We start from the raw sequence: 16,144 nt of genomic DNA on the forward strand, positions 1-16,144 counted from the left end.
ATTTAATGTTTTTGCTGGAAATGATGATGATGATACTTGGTTTCTGGGGCGTTCAACTGCGTGGTTATCAGTGCCTGTACAGATTCCCAATCTTTCCACAATCCAATGACGCCACTTTTCCCGAATGGTGAAGAAATGACGAAGACAACACAAACATCCAGTCCCCAGTCGGAGAAACTCGCCGAGCCGGACGTGAATCGAACCCAGGACCCCATGATCCAAGGGCAGCAATGCTCGCCACGAGACAACGTGCTGTGGACTGCTAGAAATGGACAGATGTGATAGGTATAAGTAAGATGACGCGAATTAACATTTGGAAATGTGTATTTCAGCTGAGGAGTAGAGAATCAGGAGGAAGTTATCTTAGTAAATTACAGTTTATTAGAAATCATTGGCTTTCATTAGAAGTTATTGGTTTTGGATGGCAGCAGCAAATAACGAAATTGCATTTTTCAGTATGAGCTTCTATTTCTTGGTCTTCCGTTTCTACTGTTCCCTCTTGCTTCTTGCATATATTGTAGATTGCCCGTCTTCCTGAAGATTTCAAATATATTGCATCGTTTTGCGTCTTGCCTTTTCTAGACTGATAAATCGTATGAAAGTGTCTAAACTTTTCTTAAATCTTCCCTCCATTATCAAGGGCAACATCAAAACTGCCTCCTAAGTATCTAGTCAACTGTTTGTCATCTAATATATCTTCAATTTTACTTTCTGTTCTACTCTGTATTATATATTCTAATTAACAATTTGGATGCATGAAAGGTTAAGCTGGTTGTGCAGTAGTTTGGAATTTATCGGCTCTGAAAATAATGCACGTTGAGTGGCTCTCCCGAGTGAAACTCAAAACAATTGATTTCTGTTCCCACCACAATTCGTCATCATATGGGAAAATATACACTGCACTAATTAAGACATACAGCAGGGGAGGAGGAAACAAAATGAAATTCTAAGAGTTGATATGATATGGGATGTTACTTCAGTGATTAAAGGACACAGTAAAATTTACTACGAACTGGGCAGTAGACGTCCGTCGTTATGACGTTGCATCCCGTCTGCCCAGGATATATGGACTGATTCTGCTGGAAAGAATGTCATAATGCCATTGTATCTTCTCCTGAGGCAAATTAGTCGACAAATATTGGAACTGGTCCTTGATATCCTGGGCAATGGGACCGAGATAGAGTAGATGCGCGAGATGATCCTGCACGTGTTCTGACGGGGAAACGTCTGGGGATCTGGCTGGATACAGGAGCACCTCAACATTATGCAGACAGGTCATAGAGACATGTGCCATGTGTGGACAAGCTTTGCCCTGTTGAAAACTGGCACTACGACACTGTCACATGAGAGGTAACGCATGACGACACAGAAAGTCCGTGACATATCGTTGTGCCATCGACCTCCTTCATTCACCACCACCACCTGTGATCTAAAGCCATAACCAAAGACTCCCCACACCGTGACTCCGGGAGTAGCATCGTTGTGCCACTCGAAAACAATGGAAGAACGGAAGAACGTGAGTTCTGCTTGTATCGCCGCCATACGCGCCGACGATGATTATCTGGGATGGTCAGAACAACGACTCATCACCGAACGCAATCCGATGCCATTCATCAGCAGTACATGCTTCCCAGTCACGGCACCATTCCCTACGCAAACCATTTGTGTTGTGGTTTGAACAGCAGCGTATGCATGGGATGGTAATTCCATTGTGCAACTGCTACTAGTCTCTGATCAATGATGGGGGATGACACAGAATGTTGCCAGGAAACCATTACCGCCAGTTCATCCTCTGTCAATGGAGTCTCGGACGTGGTATGGGGGGCTTGTGGTCAGTACACCACTCTCTAGTCGTTTTGGAGTTTCTTGATTTTTGGAACTGCTACTAATGGGTGAAGTAGCGTCTCAGTTGGCCTCACGAGGTAGAGTGTACTCCATACCAGACGTTCCACGAAGGAAAAAAATCTGTGGCAGTACGGGTAATCTAACCTGGGTCCTCTGACTGGTAGTCAGCCATGCTGATTAATCATCTACGGAGGAGGACATATTGCGTTTAAGAAAACATTAAATGCAGATGGTTTTCAAACTATTTTTTGTACAGTTAAGGAAGAGTTCTGAGATGATAGAAGGAATATTGAACGAGTAAAAATGAACTGGTCCCAAAAAAACGATCTGTCATCAGTGAACTGCTTCCTAGAGATGAACTAATGTCTATCTATAGAGTGTCAGAGTAACAAGGGAAAATGATAGCTGTTAACCAACCCAGCAGCAAACCCGTGGTCAAAACACTGTAGGACCACTGAGTGGGTGCCGTTTGTAATAAATTAACTTCTCCCTCAAAATCAGAGATCAAATTGTGCCCCATACTACTACTAATGTAATCATCATTTACAGCATTTTTTTTTAAATAACTGAGACGCGAAGTATCTCATGCTCTTCACCATCTTGCATCATGTGAGAACGCCATTTTTGTTGCTCTCTGTAATATTAGGATGACAATAGGATCAGTTAGGCTGGGATATGTTTCATTTCTCAGATAAGGACTAACATCCTCTGCTAGTAATATTTAAAGCCCTTCAGTTTCAACATTTCAGTGACGTTGGAAAGCGATTGTTTTGGTGACATGTCGATTATTAGCTGAACTTTCCAATCTGATTACTGCTTGCGTTTAATGCAAAATATTCGGTTGTGTTATACATCATTTTATCATGATCCACTGTTACCAAACTGTTTCACTCACCAGTGATGATTCTGCATATGACTCCAAGAAAAGATCATAATAGTAAGTAACAGAGGCGTTTTGGCCAAGTAGGGGGTATGACATTAGCGAATATCGATATGCTAATGAGCATATTCCTTGGTTGCACTTCTGTTGTGTGATGTATCCTGTCTAAGAACAACTACCTTTGGGAGGTGTGAATTTCAAACATTTTCTTTTGCAATGACTATTCTTTTCAAAGGATACATGCAGTGATAGCTGAGACAGAGCTTAATATAACTTTTATATACATGATACATAAACTTATATATTGCTACATTTTTGTAAACACTCTTGTTTTTTCATAACACATCTGAAAAACAGTAAGAGAAAATAAATGGAATATAAAAAATTCATTTTGCAAATTTCAGAATAGTAGCTAGCTTTAACAATAGTAAGATTCTAATTCGTACAAAATGGCTGACTTGGTGTCAAGAGGGCATGCACTGGCACGTGGAGTTTTACTGCTTCATCTCAATAATGATGTATTCCGGAACTTCTTGTTCAGCAGTATTAACCACTTGCGTGCTGATATTAATTTGGATTACATGATTCCACGTGTGTGTTTTCAGTCATTTTACATGTTATGGTAAAAATCGAGAGACTGTCCAAAATGGAGCCTGTAACACTACATGAAATAGAATTTAGTGCCACTGAAAGTGAATTCACTGATATGGTTATAGATGGCAAAGGGGCTTTAACTAGTGAAACTGATTTGTGTGCTGAAAGCAAAATAATATATCCTACAGTCAGTCCCACTACCAGTAGAATGCAAGATCTAAACTGTGTAATGCTTCGCAGTGTAATGGAGACGATGTAGGAAATGTCAGCTAAATTACTATCTGAACTATCAACCTTCCATCATGAAATTTCAGCTAAAGAATAATCTCACAATGAGATACCCTGTCAAATAAAAGGTGTGAGAACCACAATGTTAAATTTAACATTACAACAAAATTAGACATTAACTCAACAAAAAACGATAATTACTGAAAGATGCAGATCAGATGTTAAATAAACCTGATATTATGTCACCTACACCAGAGACATAGTCCATTGAAATATTGGTTAGCTGTTACGAGCAGTTAGATTTAGAACTAGTGAAAGGTGGCTACACTGTGCCACTGCGCCAGAGATTGCGCCAAAGAGTACTATTAAGCCGCCTCCACAGTGATTGTCGGGAGTTCGTAGCGGTCAGTGCTTGTCGAGAGATCGTAGAGGACAGTGCGTGTTAAGAGTTCGTGCCGAGATGTGCTAGTGGGCACTGCTTGTCGTGAAATCGGAGGGATATGTTGTAGTAAAGAGTGTTGTTCCATGTTTTATGCAGTTATTTGATGGGAGAGATAGCAGATGTTATTGTGTGCATTTCGTCAATATATATGAAGGTAAAAACCACAATGTTCCTTTATTATTTGTGTGTCTAAAATAATGCGTCACTACAGGTTCAGTCAACAAAGCATCTGGTTTGTGTTCTTGCATTAGAGTGTAATTCTGGTTTTCTTGCGTAATTATAGTTTTTCTAAATTTCTTTTGTCACGTCAGCATAGTTGGTATTTAAAAATTCTTGTCTGTTGGAGAAGAACCGTGCCAGATGTGGACGTTGAGTCACACTCCCACATACAGAACAGTTACTCTTGTGCTCATTGGTTTTGTAGGTTTTATAGTTGCTGGGGACTTAATTAATTAACTGTGTTTACGAAAATTTTCTTACATTGTTTGTTGCAGTCAGATAGCGTAATAATACTGGTCAGGGCCAACCGTTTACGAGACATTGCGTAATCGGACATACAGCTACTAAATAAAAACTAAAAAATATTTTCAATCAATTATTTAATTAAGCCCCCATGCACGTGGCGACCGCTGCTTCGGATCGTCCCTTGGATTCTTCTGATTGTGAAAATTGTAGACTGTAGTATTGTTGTAGTAATTTGTAGTTTAGTAATTGTAGGTTATATTGCATGTGGAGATTTGGTAATTGGCATTCTTCTAATGATATTTTTTTCTCAGAATTTGATTTGTTGTCTTGTTTACGCGTTTGACAATCTAGTGCAATTATTTCAATTGTTCGATTGATCGTGTTTGAGGGAGACATTGCATGTAAATGGTATTGTTGGAAATAAGGAGTCCTTGTGTAATTTTCGTACAGTGTCGAATTTTTTGTATGTTTTGCAAATGATTACGCGATCGATGAAAAAGGGAAAAATGATGAATAGTGAGAATGACGAAATTGTTGACATGGCGAACTCGCCAACAGAGAAAAACAGTATGGTGGATAATGAGGTGGAAAACAGTGTAATAAGTCGGGAAAATAGTCCGGAACCATTTCAAAATTTTTCGCAATCAGATAATCCACAGAATCCGAGATTAACGATAGAAGATTCTGGAATAGTATCGAACACTGATAGCTTTACAGCTATGACGAAGGAAAATGGTTTTGCGGGAAATGTTAGGGGCGAAAAGAATTTAGAACAAGTTAATATGGAGCAGTTGATGGGTGCAATATTAAATCTGGGATCACAAATGGGAACAATGGTAACACGAATGGAAACAATGGAAACACGGTTTGGATCTGAATTAAAAACAGTGGGATCAAGAATAGGAACAATGGAAACAGAGATGGGAACTTTGCGATCTGAAATTAAAACTGATATAGGAACAATGGAAACACGGATGGGAACAATGGAAACTCGGATAGATTCACGAATAGGGACATGTTTCAAAAATATGAAAGATGAATTAAAGAAAGAAATCAGGGAAGAAGTACAACCGATTCTGAATTCTCACAATAATAGATTAATTGCAGTAGAAATCAGACAAAGGGAACAGGATAGAGAACAGGAAGAAAGAGATCGCGTGATAGTACAAAAATTTTCAGAGTTAAATTTACAACGTGCATGGGGGCTTAATTAAATAATTGATTGAAAATATTTTTTAGTTTTTATTTAGTAGCTGTATGTCCGATTACGCAATGTCTCGTAAACGGTTGGCCCTGACCAGTATTATTACGCTATCTGACTGCAACAAACAATGTAAGAAAATTTTCGTAAACACAGTTAATTAATTAAGTCCCTAGCAACTATAAAACCTACAAAACCAATGAGCACAAGAGTAACTGTTCTGTATGTGGGAGTGTGACTCAATGTCCACATCTGGCACGGTTCTTCTCCAACAGACAAGAATTTTTAAATACCAACTATGCTGACGTGACAAAAGAAATTTAGAAAAACTATAATTACGCAAGAAAACCAGAATTAGACTCTAATGCAAGAACACAAACCAGATGCTTTGTTGACTGAACCTGTAGTGACGCATTATTTCAGACACACAAATAATAAAGGAACATTGTGGTTTTTACCTTCATATATATTGACGAAATGCACACAATAACATCTGCTATCTCTCCCATCAAATAACTGCATAAAACATGGAACAACACTCTTTACTACAACATATCCCTCCGATTTCACGACAAGCAGTGCCCACTAGCACATCTCGGCACGAACTCTTAACACGCACTGTCCTCTACGATCTCTCGACAAGCACTGACCGCTACGAACTCCCGACAATCACTGTGGAGGCGGCTTAATAGTACTCTTTGGCGCAATCTCTGGCGCAGTGGCACAGTGTAGCCACCTTTCACTAGCTCACATGGTGGACCTTCATCTAAAAATGGCGCTTCAGAAAAAGTTATGGAGCCTCAAGTGAGCCCATCTGAGAATGCATTAGGAGAAAATTTACCAGAATCACACTATAGTAAAGTTGTGACACAAATCAGTAATGTACGACAGAAGCAGTACGATACAAAACAAACAATTTGTAATCTGTTACACGTAATAATAATATGTATCTCACACCATACAATAAGGTATCTTGTAACAAAACAAATCATGCAGCTCTGTCACCCAAAAACATGTCCTATGGGGTTGGGACAGCATTTTCATTCCACTCAATTCTATTACTTGAATATTTGTCCAAAAACGAATGGTGGTGTTCACTGCTATTGCAAACAATAACACCAGTAACAATAGTGCCACGCCACATTTGTCTCCACCACCCCTGAGATTTTGTTGTCACCATATATCAAATGATGACATCATAAATCCTGTGACACAGACGGTGACGCCACTGTTATGCTATACTCGGTATGCAGAATTCAGTTCACCAAGTCTCATTAAACGTAATAGACACGGTAACAGACTGGAGAAAATACCATGGTTATGACACCTACACAAACAGAAATATATGCAAGACATTTTAAATGAAATTTTAGTACATTACTGTATTCTTAATGTGAAATGCCAAAGGAGGCTTGTCATGCAACATTTAAAAAACAATAAATTAAAAGTGACTACAAACGATAAGCTGTGGGGTCGATTGGGGGCAATGAATATAATGCACTAAGTCTGTTTATTACAACAATGACTCTGAAATAAGGGATGGACTAATGATAGATCATTTTAAATGACATGTTCAGAATGAAGAGATTCTCCAAGCCACTGTACATGCAGTAATGGGAAAGATACTGACTAATGTTGTAACAGACACAGTTGATATGGTGGGTATTATGTTATCCGATTTGTTCAATTGGGCTCATGAGGTCGCAAAGGTACCCACATATTTTCTACAAAACTGTAAAATTATTGGAGTTACTGGTGTTAAATCATGTAATGTCAAGAAGCAAATTTTGGTGGAGGTTAAAATAGGAATGCAGCGATAGAATGCCTGTTCTTAGTTACAAAAGCATTGATAGCAGAAAGCATTCTTGGAACTGATTTCCAACAAGCCAAAGATACAACGATCAAATTCTCTTCAGGTAAATGGTTTTTAAATGTCGATAACTAGAAGACAATAGTACATTTAACACAAACAAAATTTGAGAATGGTAAATACCGCCAAGTCTTAAGGACAACATACACCGCAATCACACGCTCACACTATAGCCAGGTTGAAAATATTGAAAATCAAGTAAATGGTAAAATTATAGTCTATTACTAAACAATTGTTATTAAAGCATTTGGAAGTTGGCATAGTATTATCAACAGTACCAGCATCAACTGGACGTTCAGTCCCATGAGATCTATTGTCATAATATGTATCCATCCCATAAACCCAGAGAGTGGCAGCCACTAATCAGGTAAGCCACAAAATACATTGTACTGCATGCTACAAAGTTTACTGCAGCAGGTCTGATCATTAAAAGAATAGTAAACAGTTGATTGATGAAAGGAGGAAGTACAAACATGTTCGGGAAAATCGGGAATACAGTAATAAAAGTCGCTGAGGAATGAAATAAATAGGAAGTGCAGGGAAGCTAAGACGAAATGGCTGCAGGAAAAATGTGAAGACATCGAAAAAGATATGATTGTCGGAAGGACAGACTCAGCATACAGGAAAGTGAAGACAACCTTTGGTGACATTAAAAGCAACGGTGGTAACATTAAGAGTGCAACGGGAATTCCACTGTTAAATGCAGAGGAGAGAGCAGACAGGTGGAAAGAATACATTGAAAGTCTCTATGAGGGTGAAGATTTGTCTGATGTGATAGAAAAGAAACAGGAGTCGATTTAGAAGAGATAAGGGATCCAGTATTAGAATCGGAATTTAAAAGAGCTTTGGAGGACTTACGGTCAAATAAGGCGGAAGGGATAGATAACATTCCATCAGAATTTCTAAATCATTGGAGGAAGTGGCAACAAAACGACTATTCACGTTGGTGTGTAGAATATGAGTCTGGCGACATACCATCTGACTTTCGGAAAAGCATCGTCCACACAATTCCGAAGACGGCAAGAGCTGACAAGTGCGAGAATTATCGCACAATCAGCTTAACAGCTCATGCATCGAAGCTGCTTACAAGAATAATATACAGAAGAATGGAAACGAAAATCGAGAATGCGCTAGGTGACGATCAGTTTGGCTTTAGGAAAAGTAAAGGGACGAGAGAGGCAATTCTGACGTTACGGCTAATAATGGAAGCAAGACCAAAGAAAAATCAAGACACTTTCATAGGATTTGTCTACCTGGAAAAAGCGATAGACAATATCAAATAGTGCAAGCTGTTCGAGATTCTGAAAAAAGTAGGGGTAAGCTATAGGGAGGGACGGGTCATATACGATATGTACAACAACCAAGAGGGAATAATAAGAGTGGACGATCAAGAACGAAGTGCTCGTATTAAGAAGGGTGTAAGACAAGGCTGTAGCCTTTCGCCTCTACTCTTCAATCTGTACATCGAGGAAGCAATGATGGAAATAAAAGAAAGGTTCAGGAGTGGAATTAAAATACAAGGTGAAAGGATATCAATGATACGATTCGCTGATGACATTGCTATCCTGAGTGAAAGTGAAGAAGAATTAAATGATCTGCTGAACGGAATGAACAGTCTAATGAGTACACAGTATGGTTTGAGAGTAAATCGGAGAAAGACGAAGGCAATGAGTAGTAGAAACGAGAACAGCGAGAAACTTAACATCAGGATTTATGGTCACGAAGTCAATGAAGTTAAGGAATTCTGCTACCTAGGCAGTAAAATAACCAGTGACGGACGGAGCAAGGAGGACATCAAAAGCAGACTCGCTGTGGCAAAAAGGCATTTCTAGCCAAGAGAAGTCTACTAATATCAAATACCGGCCTTAATTTGAGGAAGAAATTTCTGAGGATGTACGTCTGGAGTACAGCATTGTATGGTAGTGAAACATGGACTGTGGGAAAACCGGAACAGAAGAGAATCGATGCATTTGAGATGTGGTGCTATTAACGAATGTTGAAAATTAGGTGGACTGATAAGGTAAGGAATGGGGAGGTTCTACGCAGACTCGGAGAGGAAAGGAATATGTGGAAAACACTGATAAGGAGAAGGGACAGGATGATAGGACATCTGCTAAGACATGAGGGAATGACTTCCATGGTACTCGAGAGGGCTGTAGAGGGAAAAAACTGTAGAGGAAGACAGAGACTGGAATACGTCAAGCAAATAATTGAGGGCGTAGGTTGCAAGTGCTACTCTGAGATGAAGAGGTTAGCACAGGAAAGGAATTCGTGGCGGGCCGCATCAAACCAGTCAGTAGACTGATGACCAAAATAAAAAATTAACAAACACACTGTAAAACAGCAATGCAATAGCAATGGTTAATTTAAAAACACAGGCAACTGATCACCAAACGGGTGAGACAAAATGATGGTAAACTTGGTAGCACAAAAAAAAAAAAAAAAAACAGTTGGGAAGCCTACTATTTTCTTTCCTGTTAGATTCAGACTTCACTTGTCAAACATCAAACATGGAGAATATTTATACATGAATATGGCATTAAATACATACTAATATCACACTTTTAGACTGAAGGAAATATTTCTGCACGAATATTTTGAGAACGTAACAGATTTACTAGGATCTATGCACAGAGCAATCAGGCAGTGGGTAGAGTACATAGAGCTTTTTGAATAGGTACAGAACAACTTGCCACAAAACAATCAATGGCAAGTTGTTCTCTACCCATTCAAAGAGCTCCAAATATTGTACCCACTTTTCCTGATTGCTGTATACATAGATACCAGTAAATCTGTTAAATTCTCAAAAGATCCATGCAGTGAGACTTCCTTCAGGCTGAAAGTGTGATATTAGTATCTGTTTAACGGCATATTCATGTATAAATGTTTTCCATGTTTGAGAATTCCCTCCAGCTGAACTCATAAGTGGGATGAAAGAAGAAAATGAATGGATAAAGCATCTTACATGTCTATGCAGAAAAGAATCCTCATGGGAAGAGAAGGTAACAAAATTCTTAGTCTCACTCACCAAGCAGGTGCCTGAAAAATAACTACTATGACAGAAGATTCAGACATATGCGGAAATATCAAGTAGTGGAATACATTCTGTTACAAATAACCCAAAATCTTCGCCTCTTTGTAAAAGAAACTGTAATTGCAACTCTTTTACGCAGATGTATATAAGATAATGAATATTCCACATGATGGAAGTCATCACCTAACTTATCCTAAAACGAATAAAATTAAACGATTATATGCGTATCAGGACCTGAAGGAGTACTTGAGTAAATGAATGGTCCTTTGTATTGCATGTGATATTTTATGCTTAAATGTAATTATTAACTGTAGCCTGTGTCAGGTTTAACCAGTGTTGACAGTAGAAGCCTCATTAACATATCTGAGAAAAATGTCTGTATAACCTGAAGGGATAGTATTGGATGTTCCACTCGAAAGAGGCCCCATAAACACGCGTTTGCTTGAATTAAATTTAAAGGAATTGCATAAAAATCAAGAAGTGAAATGAAATGAGCATGTCATACCTTGTTCATGGGGAAATAAAGCTGAATCACGAAAGGTGCTGGAAGTGACCACCCACGAATTGTAAACACAGTTGAACACAATACTGCAGATTCTCGAATGTTGCTGCCAGAACCTCTTGTGTCACTGCATGGATTTCACGGATGATGTTCTCTCGTAAACCTTCGAAGTTGTGTGGTTTGTTCCTGTAGACCTCGCCTTTTAGGCCACTCCAAAGGAAAAAGACAGGTGGTGTTAAATCAGGTGACCTCGGTGGCCACAGTCCTTTCGAAATCACTCTACCGGGGAAGAATTATTCGACCTATCACAGCAGAGTGCCGGCCGCGGTGGTCTAGCGGTTCTAGGCGCTCAGTCCGGAACCGTGCGACTGCTACGGTCGCAGGTTCGAATCCTGCCTCGGGCATGGATGTGTGTGATGTCCTTAGGTTAGTCAGGGTTAAGTAGTTCTAAGTTCTAGGGGACTGATGACCACAGATGTTAAGTCCCATAGTGCTCAGAGCCATTTGAACCATTTTATCACAGCAGACTCGGAAAATTTGGTCCGCTGACGCGACACTATGATATTGAACACACCAATCTTTTGAGAATGAAGGGGTTGCTCGACCAGTGCTTGTGGATTTTCGTGACACAACAAACGTGGCCGCGCGGCAGGTGCCTTACCACGGTTCGCGCGGCTCCCCCGTTGGAGTTCCTCCCTCGGGCATGTATGTGTTGTCCTTAAGGTAGGTTAGTTTAAGTTATTAAGTACTGTGTAAGAGTAGGGGACGATGACCTCATTAGTTTGATGCCATAGTAACTTATCGCAAATTTCCAATTTACGAAAGTGTATCTGAATTTATCAGCTGAAAACATAAAGTCTGAAAATGAGTCCGTGATCATATTGTGACAGTTTATTTTACAGGTCCGTCTTGATCACACAAAAACTTTTACACCTCATTGTTACCAGTTTCAGCTACTGCCATAAATTGTTCTGTTGAAGATGTCAACGTCAAATTATACATACGAAACTGGTGATAGTAAAGCGTAAAAGTCTTTGTGTGATCAAGACGGACCTGAAAAAATAAAGTGTATTCTGAGAGTTTACATAGCCAGAGAGGTGGAACCACACCTCGTCACTGAACCATGTGTACTTCAATATTCCTTACCTCTGGACAACAAACTGCGGAAACCAACAGAATATGGAAGTCTTTTAGTCTTTGTCATTGACATTCAGATCCTGAATAACTGGAAATGGGAATGAGCGTTTGGCGTCATTGACCTGGAGGCCCCTTACTGAACAGGTCCGGGTGCCTTGGTGCAGGTCTTATTACATTCGACGCCACACTGGGCGACCTGGGCGCCGGATGGGGATGAAATGATGCTTATTTCGTGAGATATTTGGCCCAGTCACGATTAATGGACCACCCCATACAGGGTGTTACAAAAAGGTACGGCCAAACTTTCAGGTAACATTCCTCACACACAAATAAAGAAAAGATGTTATGTGGACATGTGTCCGGAAGCGCTTAATTCCCATGTTAGAGCTCATTTTAGTTTCGTCAGTATGTACTGTACTTCCTCGATTCACCGCCAGTTGGCCCAATTGAAGGAAGGTAATGTTGACTTCGGTGCTTGTGTTGACATGTGACTCATTGCTCTACAGTACTAGCATCAAGCACATCAGTACGTAGAATCAACAGGTTAGTGTTCATCACGAACGTGGTTTTGCAGTCAGTGCAATGTTTAAAAATGCGAAGTTGGCAGATGTATGGATTAGCACGGGGCAATAGCCGTGGCCCGGTACGTTTGTATCGAGACAGATTTCCAGAACGAAGGTGTGCCGACAGGAAGACGTTCGAAGCAATTGATCCGCGTCTTAGGAAGCACGGAACATTCCAGCCTATGACTCGCGACTGGGGAAGACCTAGAACGACGAGGACACCTGCAATGGACGAGGCAATTCTTCGTGCAGTTGACGATAACCCTAATGTCAGCGTCAGAGAAGTTGCTGCTGTTGACCACGTCACTGTATGGAGAGTGCTACGGGAGAACCAGTTGTTTCCGTACCATGTACAGCGTGTGCAGGCACTATCAGCAGCTGATTGGCCTCCACGGGTACACTTCTGCGAATGGTTCATTCAACAATGTGTCAATCCTTATTTCAGCGCAAATGTTCTCTTTACGGATGAGGCTTCATTCCAACGTGATCAAATTGTAACTTTTCACAATCAACATGTATGGGCTGACGAGAAACCGCACGCAATTGTGTAATCACGTCATCAACACAGATTTTCTGTGAACGTTTGGGCAGGCATTGTTGTTGATGTCTTGATTGGGCCCCATGTTCTTCCACCTACGCTCAATGGAGCACGTTATCATGATTTCATACGGGATGCCCTACCTGTGTTGCTAGAACATGTGCCTTTACAAGTACGACACAACATGTGGTTCATGCACGATGTAGCTCCTGCGCATTTCAGTCGAAGTGTTCGCACGCTTCTCAACAATAGATTCGGTGACCGATGGATTGGTAGAGGCGGACCAATTCCATGGCTTCCACGCTCTCCTGACCTCAACCCTCTTGATTTTCATTTATGGGGGCATTTGAAAGCTCTTGTCTACGCAACCCCGGTACCAAATGTAGAGATTCTTCGTGCTCGTATTGTGGACGGCTGTGATACAATACGTCATTCTCCAGGGCTGCATCAAGGCATTAGGGATTCCATGCGACGGAGGTGGATGCATGTATCCTCGCTAACGGAGGACATTTTGAACATTTCCTGTAACAAAGTATTTGAAGTCACGCTGGTAGGTTCTGTTGCTGCGTGTTTCCATTCCATGATTAATGAGATTTGAAGAGAAGTAATAAAATGAGCTCTGACATGGAAAGTAAGCGTTTCCGGACACATGTCCAAATAACATATTTTCTTTCTTTGTGTGTGAGGAATGTTTCCTGAAAGTTTGGCCGTACCTTTTTGTAACACCCTGTATACTTGGGCATCATCATTTGTTGCAGGTCGTGGTTGACGCTTCACATGTTGCTGAACACTTCCTGTTTCCTTAAATAACGTAACTATCGGGCGAACGGTCCGGACACTTGGATGATGTAGTCAAGGATACCGAGCAGCATACATAGTACACGTCCGTTGGGCATTTTGACCACAATAGCCATACATCAACACGATATCGACCTTTTCCGAAATTGGTAAACTGTCCATTTCAACACGGGTAATGTATCACGACGCAAATACCGTTCGCACTGGCGAAATGTTACGTGATACCACGTACTTATACGTTTGTGACTATTACAGCGCCATCTATCACAGAGCGAAAAAAGTGGTCCAACTAAAACATCCATATTTCTTTACGTACTAGAGTAATATGTAGTAAAAAATGGGGGTTCTTATTTTAAAAAAAGCAGTTGATATCCGTTTGACCTATGGCAGCGCCATCTAGCGGGCCAACCATATCGCCATCTGGTTTCCCCGTTCAAGCTAGACGAGTTTCGTTCTTTGTAGTTTTTTTTCGTTTGACGCTTATTTCGTGAGATATTTGGACTGATCACTATCAATGGACCAGCCTGTATACTGTCTTCGAACATCATGAAGTACCTCGAAGAAAACGATTTATTGACACACAAACAGCACGGATTCAGAAAATATCGTTGTTGTGAAACCCAACTAGCTCTTTATACTCATGAAGTAATGAGTGCTAACGACAGGACATGTCAAATTGATTCCATATTTTTAGATTTGCAGAAGGCTTTCGACACCGTTTCTTCTATCCATACTGCGTGCAAATGGAATATCGCCTCAGTTGTGTGACTGGATTCGTGATTTCCTGTCAGAAAGGTCACAGTTCGTAGTAATAGACGGAAAGTCATCGAGTAAAACAGAAGTAATATCCGACGTTCCCGAAGGAAGTGTTATAGGCCCTCTATTGTTCCTGATCTAAGTTAACGACGTAGGAGAGTAGCCATCTTAGATTGCTTGCATATGATGCTGTTGTTTACCGTCTTGTAAAGTCAGCAGATGACCAAAACGAATTGCAAAATGACTTAGATAAGATATCTGCATGGTGCGAAAAGTGGCAATTGACCCTGAATAAAGAAAAGTGTCAATTTATTCACATCAGCACTAAAAGGAATTCGCTAAATTTCGATTTCGCGATACGTCATACAAATCTGAGGGCTGTAAATTCAATTAAATACTTAGGGATTACAATTAGAAATAAACTAAACTGGAATGATCGCATAGATAATGTTGTGGGTAGAGCAAACCAAAGACTGCGATTCATTGGCAGAAGGTGCAGCAAGTGTACTAAAGAGACTGCTTACACCACGCGTGTCCGTCCTATCATGGAGTATTGCTGTGCGGTGTGGGGTCCGCATCAGGTGGGAATGACGGATGACATCGAAAAAGTTCAAAGAAGGCAGCTCGTTTTGTATTATCATGAAATAGTGGAAACAGATATGATATGTGAACTGGAGTGGAAATCATTAAAACAATGGCGTTTTTCGTTTCGACGGGGTCTTCTCATGAGGTTTCAGTCACCAGTTTTCTCCTCCGATTGCGGAAATATTCTGTTGGTACCCACCTACATATGGAGAAATGATCATCACGATAAAATAAGTGAAATCAGGGCTAGCACAGAAAAATTTAAGAGCTCGTTCTTCCCGAACGCCGTTCGAGAATGGAACGGTAGAGAGACAGCTTGAAGGTGGTTCACTGAATTCTCTGCTAGGCACTTTATTGTAAATAGCGGAGTAATCACGTAGATGTAGATGTAGAAATAGGTCGTGAAAATATTTCGGGCAGAAGAACTAATAACAGTAAGTAGTAACGTGTAAATGTAAAAAAATCCCACAGGGACTATGCCTTGACCTTTAGTATGATATCCAAAGCCCTACTGCAAAAGGTAGAGGAGCAAAATTGACGCGTACCAAGCAGCGTCTAGGGAAAGTAGATTGCATCCAGAATAAATTTTTAACTTGAAAACAAGTATAAGTTCAGAACCCTTGAGAATTGTCGCAGGAGTTCAGCTGGACGGTGTCCTCTCACCGGTTCTCCTCAATTTGGTTTAGACACGAGAGGGTGGGATAAA

This window comes from Schistocerca piceifrons, chromosome 1 (assembly GCF_021461385.2).
Source record: "Schistocerca piceifrons isolate TAMUIC-IGC-003096 chromosome 1, iqSchPice1.1, whole genome shotgun sequence".
NCBI lineage: Eukaryota > Metazoa > Arthropoda > Insecta > Orthoptera > Acrididae > Schistocerca > Schistocerca piceifrons.